Below are 17,235 nucleotides of genomic sequence, written 5' to 3'. Positions count from 1 at the left end.
GTCAAGATTTTCAGAAAATAACAAAGTCAACAATCTACAAGCTCACAGTGTGTTGCCGTGTGATGCATTGTAAGCTTGTATATCGGCTATTTTAAGTGTTTTAAACTGTTCCTCATTTTACCCCCCTGGAACCCCCTGTAGGACCCCTTGGGCATCCCCCGGACCCCCACAGCACTGCCAGGTTTGACAACTCACCTTTCAAACTTTCCCCGCTTACTTTCTACTGCACGTTCATCTCCGCTCTCATCTCCATGGCAACAAAGTTCCCGGAGACCCGTCCTCAACTCGGCATAGATTAGGAGGTCTAATCTATCCCAGAATCCTCCAAGGCTGCCTCCGCAAACCCCCACCCATTCCACTCAGGCTTTTATAAGTCCGGCGTGCAAGAGAATAGGAAACGAAGAAATGTAAAATGGGGATGGGTGCAACGATCGCTGAGATCTGTCTGAATGTGCGAGTGTGTGAGTTAAGGTGGGGTGGGGGTGGCGGGGGTGGGTGCCTGGGTGGGGTGAGCATATTTCAACGAGCGGAGCAGAAAGGATTCTTTGTGTTTGTCTAAGAGCCATGAAATCACCCGGGTAACTCCAGGCATGTACAGTGCTAGCAACTATGAACACAGGCAGAGCGGCGGAAAAGAGAGAAAAGGGATAGATAGAGCGAAAGAGAGACCAAGACTGGTAAGGTTAGGTTAGGCGGTGTGTGGGGGGCATTCACAAAGTCAAAGAGAGGGGCAAAAACAGAGAGGGGGCATTGAGGAGGCAATTATGAATCGAGAGAGAGAGAATTCAGAGAAGGTTAAGTCAAGATTAGCCGCTCTGTCCTGACAGGAAAACATGTCGTGGCTCCTAATGCTGTTAAAATAAAAGCTCAAAATAGGCTTGGCTCATATGAGCATCACAATGACTTGAAGATACAGTGCGCTATCACTTTCCTTTGAGTGTGCGCATGTGAGAAGACAATGGGAGGGGCCTTGCCTTAGGCCAGTTGGCATCATCCCTGTGATATAGAGATCACAGCGCGTGCGCACACACACACACACACACCAACCCGCAGCCACCTGGAGATCACCGCACACACGTACAAAACGCCAGAGGGTCTCCGAAGTATCGCAGGTGTGCCTCATAACTAAAGTACCCTTAGCTTAGCTGTCCAACATGATGTGAATCACATCAAAGACCAGCAGGTTTATCACAGTCACCAAGAAACCTGAACCTCAGATGTACATGCATGCATCAAAGCTCACTTAAACACTGAGCGAGCACACACACACACACACACACACACACACACACACACACACACACACACACACACACACACACACCCCCACACACACACACACACACACACACACACACACACACACACACACACACACACACACACACACACACACACACACACACACACACACACACACACACACACACTCTCTGATAGATATATGGATGTAACTTTTTGGCCCACGGCCAAATAGGGGAGGACAAGAGGTCAGCACATTGCTATGGCAACCACACACACAAATAGACATATGGTAATCCCCCTCCTCCTAGCTGACCATCACCCAAAAATATTCACAGAAGGCAAAGTACTCAGAGGTAAATAATGCCTTCAGTGGCCAATAACCATAAAGTAGCAGCAGTGCTGCTGGGTGAGGGTGGGGGGGGGGGGGGTTGGGGAGGTTTATGTGATGGCATGTGTTAGCACAAATCAACGCTACAGCAAAGCCAACCATATATCACTTGAGAGTCCAATGGAGTTTGGGGTCCTCCTGACCAGGCCTAAAGAAGAAACACATTCCAACACATTCACCAATATATAAATCTTTCTCTCGCTCACTCCGCACTCACCAACATTCACACACACACACACACACACACACACACACACACACACACACGAGTGGTATTAAGGGCCCCGTGCAGTAGGGGGCCAGGGGCATCATTATTATTCCAAAAGAACAACAACATGAACTAAAATAGTTAACTTCGATGCGACCGACCCTGAGGGATGATCTGAAATAACCTTGTGTGTTTGTGTGTGAGCGTGTGTGTACACAAGAGGCTATTATGTGAACACACACTCACAGAATACTAATAGCGATAGGCAAAACAAAAAAAAGGTCCTAACAACGATGTTGCTTGCCAAAAATAACGTATTTATTGATATCAGTTCTTTTCGGCAAGCGACTACGTCGCACTACAGAAGGACTGTGAATATCGACGACTAAATCATGACGAAAAATGTTAAGTCGACTACCTTTTTTCACTGACGAAAACGTAATAAAAACTAAATAAAAACTAAGCTATGATGACTAAAACTATGACTAAATATATTGTCAATTTCGTCAACAAATAAAAACTAGACTAAAATGTTAGAGAGAGACTAGTGGAGAAGAGATCCAGTAGAACTAAAAGACTAGTCATTTTAGCAGATCTACAAGCTACTGAGCTTGTAGATCGGCTATTTTCAGCATGCAAGTGTAAAATCAGCCATCACGACACCATCAAGGCACCGACAAAATACATTTTAGTCAACTAAATCAACTGTAGATTTAGTCGACTAAAATCTTAAGGTATTTAGTCAACTAAAACTAGACTAACAGTAAAACATTTCAGATGACTAAAACTAAATAAAAATTTGCTGTCAAAACCAACACTGGTGAGGAGCAGAGAAGACGGCAAAAGACAATGCCTGCCATGCGACACCTCACATCTCACTTCAGGGAGAAAGAGAAAGAGTTGGAGGGGTAGATGGAGAGATCTAGAGGTCTTGTGGGAGCTTGGAGAAGAAGTGGGAGAGAGAGAGAGAGAGAGACAGTAATGAGTAGTGGGAGGAAGAGAGTGAAGGGAGGTTATTTTTAGGTATGAGCACTGCGCTGTCTCCCAGCTGAATACACAGTAATACGCGCGCTGCAGTGGGGAATGGCCGCAGAGGACGCACACATGCATATACTGTTGTACATACACCACACACATGCAAATACACAGGCAGGCAGGCACACACATACACGTAAACACAGCCCTCACCCCTCGCTCTCTTGAAACAGGACAAACACAAAGCCCAAAGAATCATCCTCCTATAATTTCGACATAGCTCTGTGTGGGTGGTGAGGCCAAGATCCCTTCTGCACGGTTCTCCCGGTTCTCCTCAGTGGCTGGAGCAATTTGATCTGAATTTGCACAAAGCCATTGACCATTATCCATGTGCACGGAACAGCGAAGCCCGTTTTTCCGCTTTCCCCAAATGTCAGCTGTTTATTAGCGTTTTTGTGTTCGGGTTGCCAAATCATGTGCGCATATCCCCCCCGCGGGTATGGTCTAGTACTGGGTAACTTGGGTAACCCAAGTTACACTGAACAGTGCACGCACGCACAGACAGGCGCACACACTGTGTAATACCACATGTACAGTAGTACAAAAGATTTTAATGTGCGCTCAGACACACAAGTGTCATCTGATAACCCATTCAATCCGGGAACGCACCTACAAATGTCTTCTGAATCAGTAAAACAGTTTTCTTGAAACCGTATGTTGTTATAATATCAGTGGTTCTCAAACTTTTTTCCATGTCAAGGACCCCCAAAATGATATGCATTTGGTCATGGACCCCCCCCCCCCCCCACATATCTCAAAATATTTTTGAGATATGTGGGTATAATAATATAATAATGTGGGAGATAATATTTTGTTCCAGGGACCCCCAGAGAAGCAATGATTTGAATTACAAATGTTCGCTTAAAAAATATATATATTCAAATATTTGATTTTTTTTAATGATTCTTCAAAAATAGCCAAAGTATACAATAATGGCTATAACTAAAATGGAATGGGTTAATGGCAGAGTGGGGTAGGAAGGAAACGAAGAACAGCATGCACTCTGTGTGAATGTGTGTGTGCGTTTCATGATGCCAGCGAGGCAGATAACAGGATGAGTCCCCAGACAATCTCTGTACCTGATAGATGAGCTGGGACCGCCTCTGGTGAGACCTTTAGCCTAACTCGACACCTGTGTCTCGTCTCTCTCGAGACAATGACGTCACTTCACGGACGTGCGAGACTCGATGGCAGTGTCTATAATATAATAAGACCTTCAGAAATTCGCAACCCGGATCCTTAGAGCATTGGTTCTCAAACTGGGGTCCGGGACCCCCAGGGGTCCTTGGGGGGGTTCCAGGGGGTCCCCAGCAAAATGTGTTAATGTAGCATCACAATAATTTTAACCTTTTACACTTTGGCTATTCAAAAATAGCAGATATACAAGCTCATAGCGCGGCACAGAGTGCCGCGCTATGAGCTATGATCTACATGAGCTTGTATATCTGATCTACATGAGCTTGTAGATCTGCTATTTTAGAAAAATCGTGAAAATGTGTGCAAATCTTTGAATATATATATTTTTAAAGGGAACATTTGTAACTGAAATCTTTGCTTCTGGGGGTCCCTGGAACAAAATATTTGAGATGGGGGTCCGCGGCTAAATACATATTATTTTGGGGGTCCTTGACATGAAAAAGTTTGAGAACCAGGTTTTGAAGCCCATACCTAGCGATGAGCCTTCAACTTGTAGGCAAGACCCAAACCTCTCACCTTTGTGTGTGTAAGCGTACACCGTCCGCCAGTCATGTATACACTTGAAACTATTGGTTTTTTTAAAGCAATAAAAGTATTGCTTTTAGTCTTTGTGGTCTAGGAGTGAAATCAATATGCTGTGAGCACGATCGTCTCCCCTCTCCATCTGATCTTCAAACAGCTCTTTTTGCAGCCCATCTCTTACATAACACCAGTGTATTTACTTTCGCTCTCTGACTTCATTAAGGCCGTATGGCAAGTAACGTGGCCTAACGAGGCTTTTCCGGCGGGCGCGCACACACACACACACACACGCGGACAGATGACCACAGTGAGGAATGTGTCTGTTTGTCTCCCCGTCTGGCTTGGTCGATCCAAACACACAGCTGGGATAACGCCACATTCCAGAGGAGAGAGACAGCGCAGCATGTGTGTGTGCACACACACATGCAGAGAGGAAGGATGTGCGCGCACACACACACACACACACACACACACGGAAGGGAAAAACAAAAAAACACAGCCAGACAACAAAATAAAAGCCTCTCAGGATCACAGGCCATCAGCACAATTGAACAATAGGAGTAGGACATCATGTTGCATTATCTTCCTCCACTATGGCCTCTGTTCTTCTCCTCCTCTCTCCTTTCCTCTGCCTTCTTTATGGCTTCCCATTAAAAGGCAGCGTCGTTCTTCTCACTCCCCACCACACCCCCCCAGAGTACAAACCAGGCTGTAACCCATGTCTCATTCACCCAGAAGCCCTGGAGGACAGGTGTGTGTGTCCCTGTGGTGTCCTAAGGACCTTCCCCCCCCCCCGCCCCGTCACAGCACACTGATCCTCCCACAATGACTCTTCTCGTCTTTTGTGAAAACGCCAGGTGTGACCTGGGTGGGAGCAGGCCTGGGACACTGAGCGAGTGACTGGGTAATATCCCATCCAGACTCACACAGATGGGGGTGTGGCACTCCATTGTACAGTATGACGGTGTCGTGTCGCACGCTGAAAATAGCCGATCTACACGCTACAAGCAGTGAGCTTCTAGATCGGCTATTTTCGGTAGTAGCATATATATCAGGCTTTAGCGTCTTTCTTGACACTTTGAGAAACAATTGTGACGATGGGGATACATTGACCATGGCCGGGCGGAAGCCTGGGATTAATCCTGTTACTTGTACATTGCAGACAGTTACCATAACACACATAGTAGATCAATCTAGGTCTGTCACAATTATTACATAATCGTCTCATCGCAATTATTTGAGATAATCACAATTATTTTCATCATAATCGTCTCCATGTTGAAAAATGTTCACACATTTTGAAATATTAAAGAAAGCAAAAATAGCAGATCTACAAGCTTACAACGCGTCACTTTGTGACGCGTTGTAAGCCTGTAGATCAGCTATTACCGCTATTTTACATTACTTTTACATACCATTTTACAAAATTATTAAATGTCAATTATTTCTCTCTTTCATTATTTAAATTTCATATTTAAGTTATTTGTCATATCTGCCCTGTGCAATTTTTGATTACAAACCTAAAAGGCAAACAGAAATGTAATTTGTATTCATATATATCCCAATGTTCAACGCCAAACACACAATTAAATCGTTAATTGCAATTATTTGAGTAAATCTGTAATCGTGACCTAGACCAATCTAATGCATATGTTTCAAATCAGGTAATATACGAATGCACCGGGTTTTTGTCTGCATCTGCTCCCACAATAACAGTTACTGTATAACAGGTGTAAGGTAAACCCTACTGGAAACGTGCATTGCAATATCAGTATTGATCGATTTGTCCATGCAATTAATCGGTAATAGGATATCGACCAAAGTTTCAATATTGTGCATTCCTAATTCAATGTATTGCTCTGACCCGGCCGGCTGTGCACAGCAACAAGGGTAATCATTGCTCGTTGGGCGTGCATTATCTTCAATCGGTGCCTAACAAAGTGTGTCAAATGATTGTGACCATCAGTAATCACACAAGAACTATGCACGTTCACATACATCCCTGGAGAATAGCCTGTAAAGTGAATTGAGTCGTTTCTATTGGATTCTACCTGGACTATTGGCTAAAAGCCTAACAAGTTCCCATGACATCCAAGAAGCTGCATTTATCAAGCCTTTCCCTGTTTTTTTATTGTAATAAAATTATGTTCTGGTTTCTCAGACATTGTAGCAGCATTAATAATAGTCATCATAATAAACATACAACAAGGGAAACAAGGGATATTCAAGGAATAGCATTAAGCATTAGAAAATTGAATAATTTGACAACATTTGTGGGTAGGAGGAGCCTTGTGAGGTTAACCTGGTCTACATTTTTTCCTTCCTTATGTTTTTTCTGTACTTCTTTAGTTTTCCATCCTCCTTTAATTCCCAAAACCTCTCCCCAAAACCTGTCCTGAAAATCTGTCCTCAACCTGTCCGTAAAATCTCTCTGTTCTGCCCGGTTCTCCTCAGTGGCTGGAGCAATTGATCTGAATTTTCACACAGGCATTGACCATTAGCATATGCACAAAATAACTACGCACCTTTTTCACTTTCCCAAAATGTAAGCTGTTTATTAACGTTTTTATGTAAACAACGGAGATTTGGAATTCGGGCTATGGGAGCTATCGTCGCCCTAACCCATAGTCTGTTACTTTGACTGCACACATCCCTGGGTAATTATGGATGGATTAGCACATGATAATTCCAGGGACAGGTCCTGACACTTTACTGCACACACTGTTTACTATCAATCGCCTGTAACACTATGTGATTACATGCAGATCTTTTTCAATACCAGATCCTGTACTCTAGGATCATAATCTCATTCCACTGTCGCACTTACTGTTAACCACTTTAAGGCCTATTTTAAACTTGGTTGTATGATGGTGTCGCACGGGCGAAAAGAAGAACACGTCGGCATGCAAAGCGTTGTGATCTAGGGACGCCAGGCTTAACCCATCTAGACCGGGAACACATCTGTGACATTTTTTGGGCTATTCAAAAATAGCAGATCTACAAGCTCATAGCGCGGCACCGAGTGCGAGCTTGTAGATCTGCTATTTTTGAAAAATCGTTAGAATTTGTGCAAACATTTGTTACTCAAATCTTTCCTTCTGGGGATTCTGCAAATGTCTTCTAAATCCTAACAGTTTTTCTGAGAAACTTATGTTTCTATATCAGTGGTGCTCAAACCTTTTCTTGTCAAGGACCCCCAAAATGATATGTATTTGGCCACGGACCCCCATCTCAAAATATTTTGTTCCAGGGACCCCCAGAAGCAAAGATTTGAGTTACAAATATTCGCTTAAATATAAATATATAAATATATATATATATATATATATATATATATATATATATATATATATATATATATATATATATTTATATATATTCAAAGAAATACAAAAAAATCATGATTTTTCAAAAATAGCAGATCTGCTATTTTTGAATAGCCAAAGTATAAAATATGGAAAAAGTGGTTACACAGATGCGTTCCCGGCCTTAATGGCTTAAAGTGATTAAAATCACCCATCAAAATAATCATGACTATAAAGCACAGAGTGAGCCGAGCGGGCCAAGGCAGTGAAGGCACATGGACAAGACTTGTGCAAAGATAGGATAGGATGTGCTGCATGCCTCACGCCTCTGCCCCGTCATTCCCCGATGACACAGACAATGTCAACAATGAGTCTGTCAGAGTAATGTGCCAGCCCTGCTGGGGTAGCATGAGAGAGAGACAGAGAGAGAGACAGAGAGAGAGAGAGAGAGAGAGAGAGAGAGAGAGAGAGAGAGAAGGCACAATCACATGAATATTTCATTATCTCCGTCAGGAAAGAGTGTAAGGAGACACCACTAACACTTACAGTGTACGAATGTTATGTGGGCGGGGGGGGGAGAGTACCAGGTTTTAGCATGTGAGGGTTGGTATGTGAGCTGGAACGTTCTGTGTGTGCACCAGTGGTGTAAAGTAACTAAGTACATTTACTCAAGTACTGTACTTAAGTACAATTTTGAGGTACTTTTACTTTACTGGAATATTTCCAACTGTCTGTATTTTTACTTCTACTCCACTACATCTCAAGAGGCAAATATTGTACTTTTACTCCACTACAATTATTTGAAAACTTTAGTTACTAGTTACTTTGCAGATATAAATTATTACATTATAAAACATACATTAACCACTTTAGCCCTATTTCATACCTAGGCTATTTGAAAATAGCAGTGAGCTTGTAGATCGTCTATTTTCAAACATTTTAGTACTTTTACTTTTGGTACTTTAAGTATATTTGGATACCAATACTTTTGTACATACCAATACTTTTGTACTTTTATTCAAGTCATTTTTTTCCCCCAGACTTGTAACAGAGTACTTCTACATTGCAGTATTCATACTTTTACTCAAGTAAAGCATTGGAGTGCTTTTTCCACCACTGGTGTGCACGCAGATTTATTTTGATATGTGAGGGTTTGTGTGTATGTGAGCATAGCTACAGTATACTGTGAGTGAGAGTGTGAATAATCCCCCTGGGCTGCTGCTGTTCCGACAATGCCACCGGTTAATCTCCAGATTAGGAGCCAATCTAGCCAACCCCCACCAGGCAACGTATGATGGGACAGCTTACCAAAGGGGGGGCTTCTGGGTGAGACACTGTGCCAGGAGAGAGAGAGAGAATTTATTTTTAAGTTAATTTGACTTGATTGCAATGTTACACCTTTCTCTATTCTATTAGGACCTTTAATCGTTGCTGTCGGGTGGAAACCTTGAAAGTCCAAAGCCTTTTCCTTTTAAACTATTGTTTTACAAACTGACCTACAAGCTCACAACAACCCCTCTCTCACTCTTGTATGATGGAGTATAGGACATTAATTTACGGGAAAAAAAACATAAAAAGGTTGAAATATGGAGATGGTTTCTGCCTGACAGCAATAACATACATTTGTTTTTATTTCACACTTGCTTTGGCAATGTAAACGAATGATTTCAGTGCCAATAAAGCCCCTTTGAATTGAATTCAATTGAATTGAAAGAAAAGAGAGAGCCAGACTGTGCCAGGAGAGAAAAAGAGAGAGAGAAAGAGAGAGAGAGACTGTGCCAGGAGAGAGAGAGAGAGAGAGAGAGAGAGAGAGAGATTGAACAAAGACTAGGCTAATGCATTCACCCACCCAGTCTCACACACACCAACAGGGCTGGTCTGTGCATGGTACCCAGTTGGTTGGTGGTGTGACTCACAATCTGGGCCCGGTCCAACGGGACTGCTCCAGTTCTCACAATGCCCCTCTTCAGACCACTGTAGGGGGGGCACCGGGATCGACTCCATCAAGCTCCCACAGGACACCCCCCCCCCCCCCCCCCCCCATCCCCCCGTTCATCACTCGGCGCGCCTCACGCTTTTCCAAGGAAGCGAAAGTTTATCCCCCCGCGGCCTCCTACGAGACCAAATATCCCTTTTGACACCCAAGGCATTCATACCAGCTGACATCACAGTCATACAATAAAGACTGGCTTTGTCTTACTGTACAAAAGACAAACACACACACATTACAGTACATCCTCATGATCAGCACTCGGCTCGTTAAGAATTGCTTTATTGCTGTATGACCTCAATTCACTCCTTGTATACCAGCAGGAAGGAAGCTGAGGCTCTGACAATAGGTGTGTGTGTGTGTGTGTGGGGGGGGGGGGGGGGGGGGGGGGGTCTATTTAAACCACAGACACTACTAAACCAGACAAACACAGACTCCGCACTCCAACACGATGCTTAATAGTCAGATTAATCATTCTGCCTGTAGCATCTATTACAACTAGTGGCCAGACTGTCTGCACATGAGAGAGGCAGACACTAGAAACAGAAAGTGTGAGAGAGCACGAGAGAGAGAGAGAGAGAGAGACAGACACAGACTGACTATACACTCACATACACCAACCAAACCCCCCCCCCCCCCCCGCCTCTACATTCCTCTCATGGCTGACATAGTCCCCATCATCAGCATGCCTGTGTTCGTATGACTGATTGTATGTGCGTATATATATATATACACATACACACATTCTCACCAATAGTGTGGATTCAACTCAGTCGGCCATCAACAGCCGAGACTGTTGAATGTTCTTGCCTGTGTGTGTGTTGTGCAAATGGGGGTTTTAGGGTGGAGAGGGCATGGTTGTGTAGAAGCGGGTTAGAAGAACAAAATGACAATCGCATCTGTAAATGTATCTCCCAAACTAGGAGCTGACGTAGATTGCATGCATGTGCGCAGCATGCAGCACGCTCACAATGACACGTGCCTACGGAGGGATTGAGAGCACAGCCGTTGGGTGCATGGCAGGAGTCGAACTGTGCACGACTCGCAGCAAACATCTTTGGGTGGTCATTCATTAAACCTTCTCCACTGCACTGTCATTTCAAGCTAAATGCTAACTCCTTCATGTATGCAATTAGACATGATGTCCTGTTTTTTCTTTTAGCTAGGGAAGGGACGTTGCGCTACGTCACACGTTCCTCCACATCTACTTCCAGCAGTCCATTCAAACTGCTGGAAAGGTTTATTAATCAAGTGTTTAGTTGTTGTTTCATTTTCTTCCCAATTTAGTTATTGCCAATTCCCCCCCATGTTTTTTTTAGTCCCCGTCACTGCTGCGAACCCCTACAGTTGGTTAAGCCTGAGTTATACTCGGTTGCATTGCACGCCGGTGGGTCCGCTGTGTCGTGCACCAAAAATAGCTGCAGCACGACGCGTCGTGAGCTTGTAGATCGGCCATTTTTGGTGCGCGACAATGGCTCACAACGGAGTATAAATCAGCCTTTAGGGAGGTTGTAGACAACCAGGTCTCCTCCAATATACACAGAGTCGCTAGCGCTTCTTTTCATCCGACAGTGAAGAGTTTCACTGGAAGAGTTTCACTGGAAGGGCATAATAGTGTGTGTGTGTGTGTGTGTGTGTGTGTGTGTGTGTGTGTGTGTGTGTGTGTGTGTGTGCTCCAGCTACAATAATTATACTCATTATGAAGCCCTAGAATTAGCTAGGTCCTGAAAGAAATAAGAAGACATAATTACTACTTAACCTAAAATTATACCCCCAATGGCCCAGAGACACTTCCTCACAGTAGAATATCCTTTTATTTTTGTTCACTTGTTCTTACGTCATAGCTAAGGCCTCCTTTTCACCCCTCTCCATTCTCCCACCCGTCAAAAAAAAGAATGACAGCCGTAGAGAGCATTCCCATGGCCATCTGTCAAATTCCACATTTCCACAACAATTACTTTAACACTTTTTACACTCAGGATTTTGCCGTGTACAAGAGAAAGACAGCGAGGTTGACGAGAGAGACAGAGAGAGAGAGAAAGCACAAAAATAACATAGTACTCCAATTGCTTTCATAACAAATTAAGGATGTTCCCCCTCTCTCTCCCCCTCTCTCTCTCTCTCTCGCTCTCTCTCTCTCTCTGAATACATGTATGCCGGCCCCAATCAATGTAGCGTTTCATAAGTGTGGGAGTTACATAAAACAGTATGGCCTGTGGACACAGCGCTACAACCACAGAACAAGAACTTCTGGAGCTGACACGAGGAGAAGAAGAACACACTGACACTGATAAAAGGAGAGAGGAGAGCGGGGTGAGATGAGAGATAACAAGGGAAAGAGACAGAGCTTCTGGCAATCTGGCAGACTCATCGTCAATGGCAACGGTGTTTTGGGATGGTGATCTTCGCTAAGATGTAATGCAGAGATCTTTCTTTCTACAGCAGCCTTGCATACTGAACAGAACAAATCATATTGTCACTGCCGGGGCAGAAATCTTGTATCCAAAACCACTACTTATCAGGAAATGGAAAAAAATAACCTGTGTCCCAACAGATCCAATTGAATTATTATTTAGTCACAGTCACATGCTCTTGTTAATACTTTTCATTGGTTAAATAATTAAAAATAAATTAAAAAAAACACACAGACAGACTTAAACACTTTCAACCTGGCATCCTTATTTTGGGCATGTCATTATAGAGGAAGCAGCACCATTACCAATATTTCCTAGATTATTTATCTTATTTTAAGAGGGAAAAAAGGGAAAAAACAAACCTTATGTCAAAACTGCACCTATGTGTTTGGGGGGGGGGCATGTCATAAAGCTGCAAATTATACTACACATCTGATTTACTTTTATGCAAAAAACAGTGCAGTTCAGTCATAAAAGATGGGTTTCTTTTCTGGATAGGGTAAATTGCTGATCACCGATCGAGTCATTTGGAGTGAAAATTGGCTTATTTAAATCGGTGGACGATTGATTGAAGCATGGCAACGCATTATGAGCTTATAAGAGAATGAAATAGCGCATTCATAGCGAGAAAAAAAACCATACAAATATGAAATATGGAGATACAAGCCTGACATACCTCATAACAGCCTGTGCTGTTATTTCATTAGTGGGCTCGATTTCTGCCGCACACACTATAAGGCTGCATGATATTGATAAAAAAAAAGGAAAAAAGCATAACCTTGCTGAGCAAAGCTATTTGTGAACTGCAATAAGCCAAGAGATTTTTCATGTGACAATAAGAGAGAGAGAGAGAGAGAGAGAGAGAGAGAGAGAGAGAGCGAGAGCGAGAGCGAGAAAATATTTTCAAAGAGATGCTTGATTGGTAGGGCTGGGATCCCTCACACAACACCAGAATGTCTTGTTTAGAACACATTTAGACCTGAGGCCGATTCTAAAAACGCCTACGTTTTTGGTGGAATGTTTTTGGTGTTCCAGGTCTAAATGGGTTAGGAGGTCTTTTTCTAGAGACAATTTAAGCATCAGGCACCTCCTAAACAAGACATGCTGGTGTTGTGAGGAATCCCAGCCCTACCAATCAAGCATCTCTTTTTTTTATATCAAGGAATCTATGCAAACATTTCAAATCGATATTTTTAATCTAATAAATAGATTAGTTTGATTAATCACTTATGCCCTATTTTATACTTTGTTGAACAACGTTGCTGCACAAAAATAGCTAAAATAGCAGATGTACAAGCTCACAACACGTCACATCTCGATGCGTTGTGAGCTTGTAGATCTGCTATATTTGCAATTTTCGAATCTATTATTTGATATAATTGATTAAATGATATAAAATAAACACACACACACACAGTCAATCTTCGCAGTCTTAAAGATATTGAAGGGTGAACTCTTCAATTGTACCAAAGCAATGATCTGCTCTTTATTATCACCTTTATTATCATCATCATTATCGAAATTAACAGCGGCAAGCTGTGACATCCTAGGAGACTTCCGGTCACTGGTGAAACATGGTCACTTTTGGTCTCTAGTTTTCAATTCGCTCTTTGCATTAACACACAGTCACTCAACAACAAAATCAAGTTAAGGGGTAAGAAGATCTAGGGGTTGTCGTCTCCTCGAGCAAAGCAGGTCACATCACAACAAAAAAGACTATCCGAGAGTACACGTTTGCGTCGACAGCATCTCAGTACCAGACATCTATCCTCTGTCGGTGAACACAACCACAACAACAACAACAACAACAACAACGCAGGTGTAGGGTAGGAGGAAGACCAACAGGGGAATAAACAGTCAAACAGACAAAAGAAGACAAGACAGAGGCAAGAGAGAATGACAGAGAGAGACAAGGACACTGCCAGACACAAATAGATGGACACAGAGTCTGAAAGACACTGAATAAAGGGCCAGTGAACAAATCATTGTCAGGACTAGAGGCAAAAGGAGAAGAGAGAGGCAGATAGACAGTCAGACAGACAGACAGACAGAGAACAAATAGAGGGAGTCTAGTTGTGTCAGAGAGGATGGAGAGAGTGGAGAAATGGCAGAGGCACAGTGGGTGGCAGGTGACAGGATGATGAGTGCTTTTTTTTTTGTCTGTCTGTGCCATGCATAATCAACACCATCACCCAAGACTGGGATTTATAACTAGGAACAAGAGCCCTCTTCTCCCATGAGTACCTACAGTACATGATAGCTCTATTTCTAGCTCTATTTCTAGTGTGTGTGTGTGTGTGTGTGTGTGTGTGTGTGTGTGTGTGTGTGTGTGTGTGTGTGTGTGTGTGTGTGTGTGTGTGTGTGTGTGTGTGTGTGTGTGTGTGTGTGTGTGTGTGTGTGTGTGAGAGAGAGAGAGAGGATGGATACACAAAGCATATACATGCCATTATCTCAAGAGGCCTAATGCACGGAATGATCAATATGAAAGGTATGATATGGCCTTGATATGGGCATGTCACAGCGCGGAGGCTGATGTAACGAGGAGAGACATAAGATAGGGAGAGCGTCAACAGAGGAGAGAGAGAGACAGAAAGAAGATGGTTTGGGTCAGTATAATTAGCTTGTCCCAGGAGGAACACTTGCACGACCAACAGCCTGGATCTCAATGTGGGTCAATAGTGCCGCAGGCCATTGGGAGAGAAGTAACCTGAACAATAGCCACGCACACACGCACACACGCACGCGCGCACACACACACACACACACACACACAGTCACACACTCTCAACACAACACAGCCTATCTTTCCAAATCAAGGACAGTGTAGAACACCGGGGAACAGATTCAAGTCCAGCAGGCTTTATGTAAATGTTATGTCTTCTTATTAACACATGCAATCAGCTCCAGCATGTGTCATCTTGTCAACTCAATGAACCTAGTGCTAGATATGATAAAAAATCATCTGGGATTTGGGATATCGTAATTTTGGATATCGTAATATCGGGATATAGCATAAGTGTTGGCTTTTCCTGGCATTAGGTTGCTTTACAGTTAAGTACTTTTCTGAACATACTGACTGTTCTAGCTGTTCTTAGTCATTATATAGGCAGCATTACTGATGATTATTTATCAAAAATAACTGTAATATTTTGTGAAAGCACCAGCCATCCCCACAATAGTCACAATATTGATATTGAGGTATTTGGTAAAATAATAGTGATATTTTAAGTAGTAAAAAGAAAACTCATGCTTGAAAACACAACAGGGTGAGCTTCATATTGATTCATATTCGACCCTGGTGATGGCTAGGGGTTGTTTAGCTGCTGATCTATGCTAAGAATCTAGAGCCAGGTCAATTTAATGTAATGTAATTTAATTAACTGGTATTCACTGTTGTTCTTTGGAATTCAACAAGTAATCAGAGTCCAGACAGTCAGCCTCATTCATTATTATAATATCCATGAAATATCACAGCTGTTTCCCAGATTTAATGGCAATCAGAGCAGATTATGCTTAAAGCTAGAGGGCTGGTGCACACTTGTCAGACAAAATGTCAGACATATGCAGCCAAATGAATGAAAGTAAGCCTTCCAATGACCAATATGCCTGAAAAAAATGTCTAGAACAATAATAGACTAACAGGATAATGAATCCTTGGCTACAACAGGAGTATAAGTACACTACAGTAAGATCCTATCCATTTGTAACTCAGAGAGTGTAGACATTGAACCAAAGGGGTTTGATTGATTGATTGATTTAATACTGTATTACAGTTTGCCAAAAAAAAGCACAGAAAAGTACAGTTCTACACAAAAGGATGCTAAAGGGATTAAACCCAAGAAAGCACTATGGCTTGCTTGCATTGGGGTCCTGTGTGTTCATGGTCCCTTTGGTGCCATTTGTACACTCGCAGTTATACCAATATAAAGGCTTTTACAGTACTGTGTAGGCCAAGTAAGGTGTTGACAACTGGGTATGGTATCACAAGGTGGTATAGTCAAAATAAAGAAGGTGCGTAGGCTTAGGGCAGAGTCAGGCGTACGCTACGCAGATGTTTTGTCAACAAACATATCTTTAAGATTCTGTTATTAATCAAATGGTATTTCGTAACAACAGACAACGCAACATAATCCCACCATGCAGGCACGCTGAGGAGAAGAGAGGCGCTACTGTAAAACACTGATAGACAGAAGACAGCACAGTTTCACTTTACCTGTGCTGTCATTTCTCACACACTGGCGCTTTATGTACAGCAGCAGCAGCGACGCAGACGGGAACGGTTAACGGTTTAATAATAACGGCAACGTAGACCAAAACGTTCAGCTAAATACATACCTGACAAAAGATGAACGTTGTTTCAATTCAAGCCGACTTCCAGATCTCTCTCGGTGCTTCTATACTCGGAGGCCGGATGCCCGTCCGTCCGTCTCTCTGCTCTCCACCCACCCCGAGCAGAGACACACAAGCTCGGGCTCCTTGTTGATGATCCGTTAACAATATCTCCCAGATTAGAACAACGCTGTTTTCACGGTACAAATATATCAGCAACGCTCGCACACACAGCTTGGAATAAGATATCCCCCCACCTTAAACCTCACTCACTTCTTCTTCTTCTTTGGCAGGACGCAAGTTTAGAGTGTCCAGGAGGAGAAGAGGATAGTGTCGACATATGAGGGAGGGGTGCAGCGGGCTGTGGCTGGCCGCATTCTGACGCCTCCGCCTCTCTCTCAAGTCAGTGTTGCTACCAGAAGGCTCTGGTTGCTACCAGCACTGCTCCGTCAGGGTTGCCAGGTTTTGCGAGAGAAACAAGCAACAAGGTATATGACCCAGGGGTCTGCAACCTTTTTGACATGAAGTGCCATGTTTTTAGGTTTTTGATCGTCAGCGTGCAATATCATTCAACATTACGTTTAATTATGACACCACATAAA

The 17,235-nt window shown here is 43.1% G+C and overlaps 1 protein-coding gene across 1 annotated transcript in view; it reads right to left on the bottom strand.

The window, feature by feature from the left end:
* The window catches only part of cdk17 (cyclin dependent kinase 17), a 47,509-nt gene extending 30,496 nt beyond the window's left edge, over nt 1–17,013 (bottom strand). The window contains exon 1 of the mRNA XM_080421761.1: nt 16,640–17,013. The gene's annotated coding sequence lies outside the window, so the exon portion shown is untranslated. The remainder of the gene's footprint in view (nt 1–16,639) is intronic.
* Between the last annotated feature and the right edge of the window lie 222 nt (nt 17,014–17,235).

This window comes from Gymnoscopelus braueri (assembly GCF_963280865.1).
Source record: "Gymnoscopelus braueri genome assembly, chromosome: 23".
NCBI classification, from domain to species: Eukaryota; Metazoa; Chordata; class Actinopteri; order Myctophiformes; family Myctophidae; genus Gymnoscopelus; species Gymnoscopelus braueri.
This window is presented reverse-complemented; position numbering and strand designations above follow the sequence as displayed.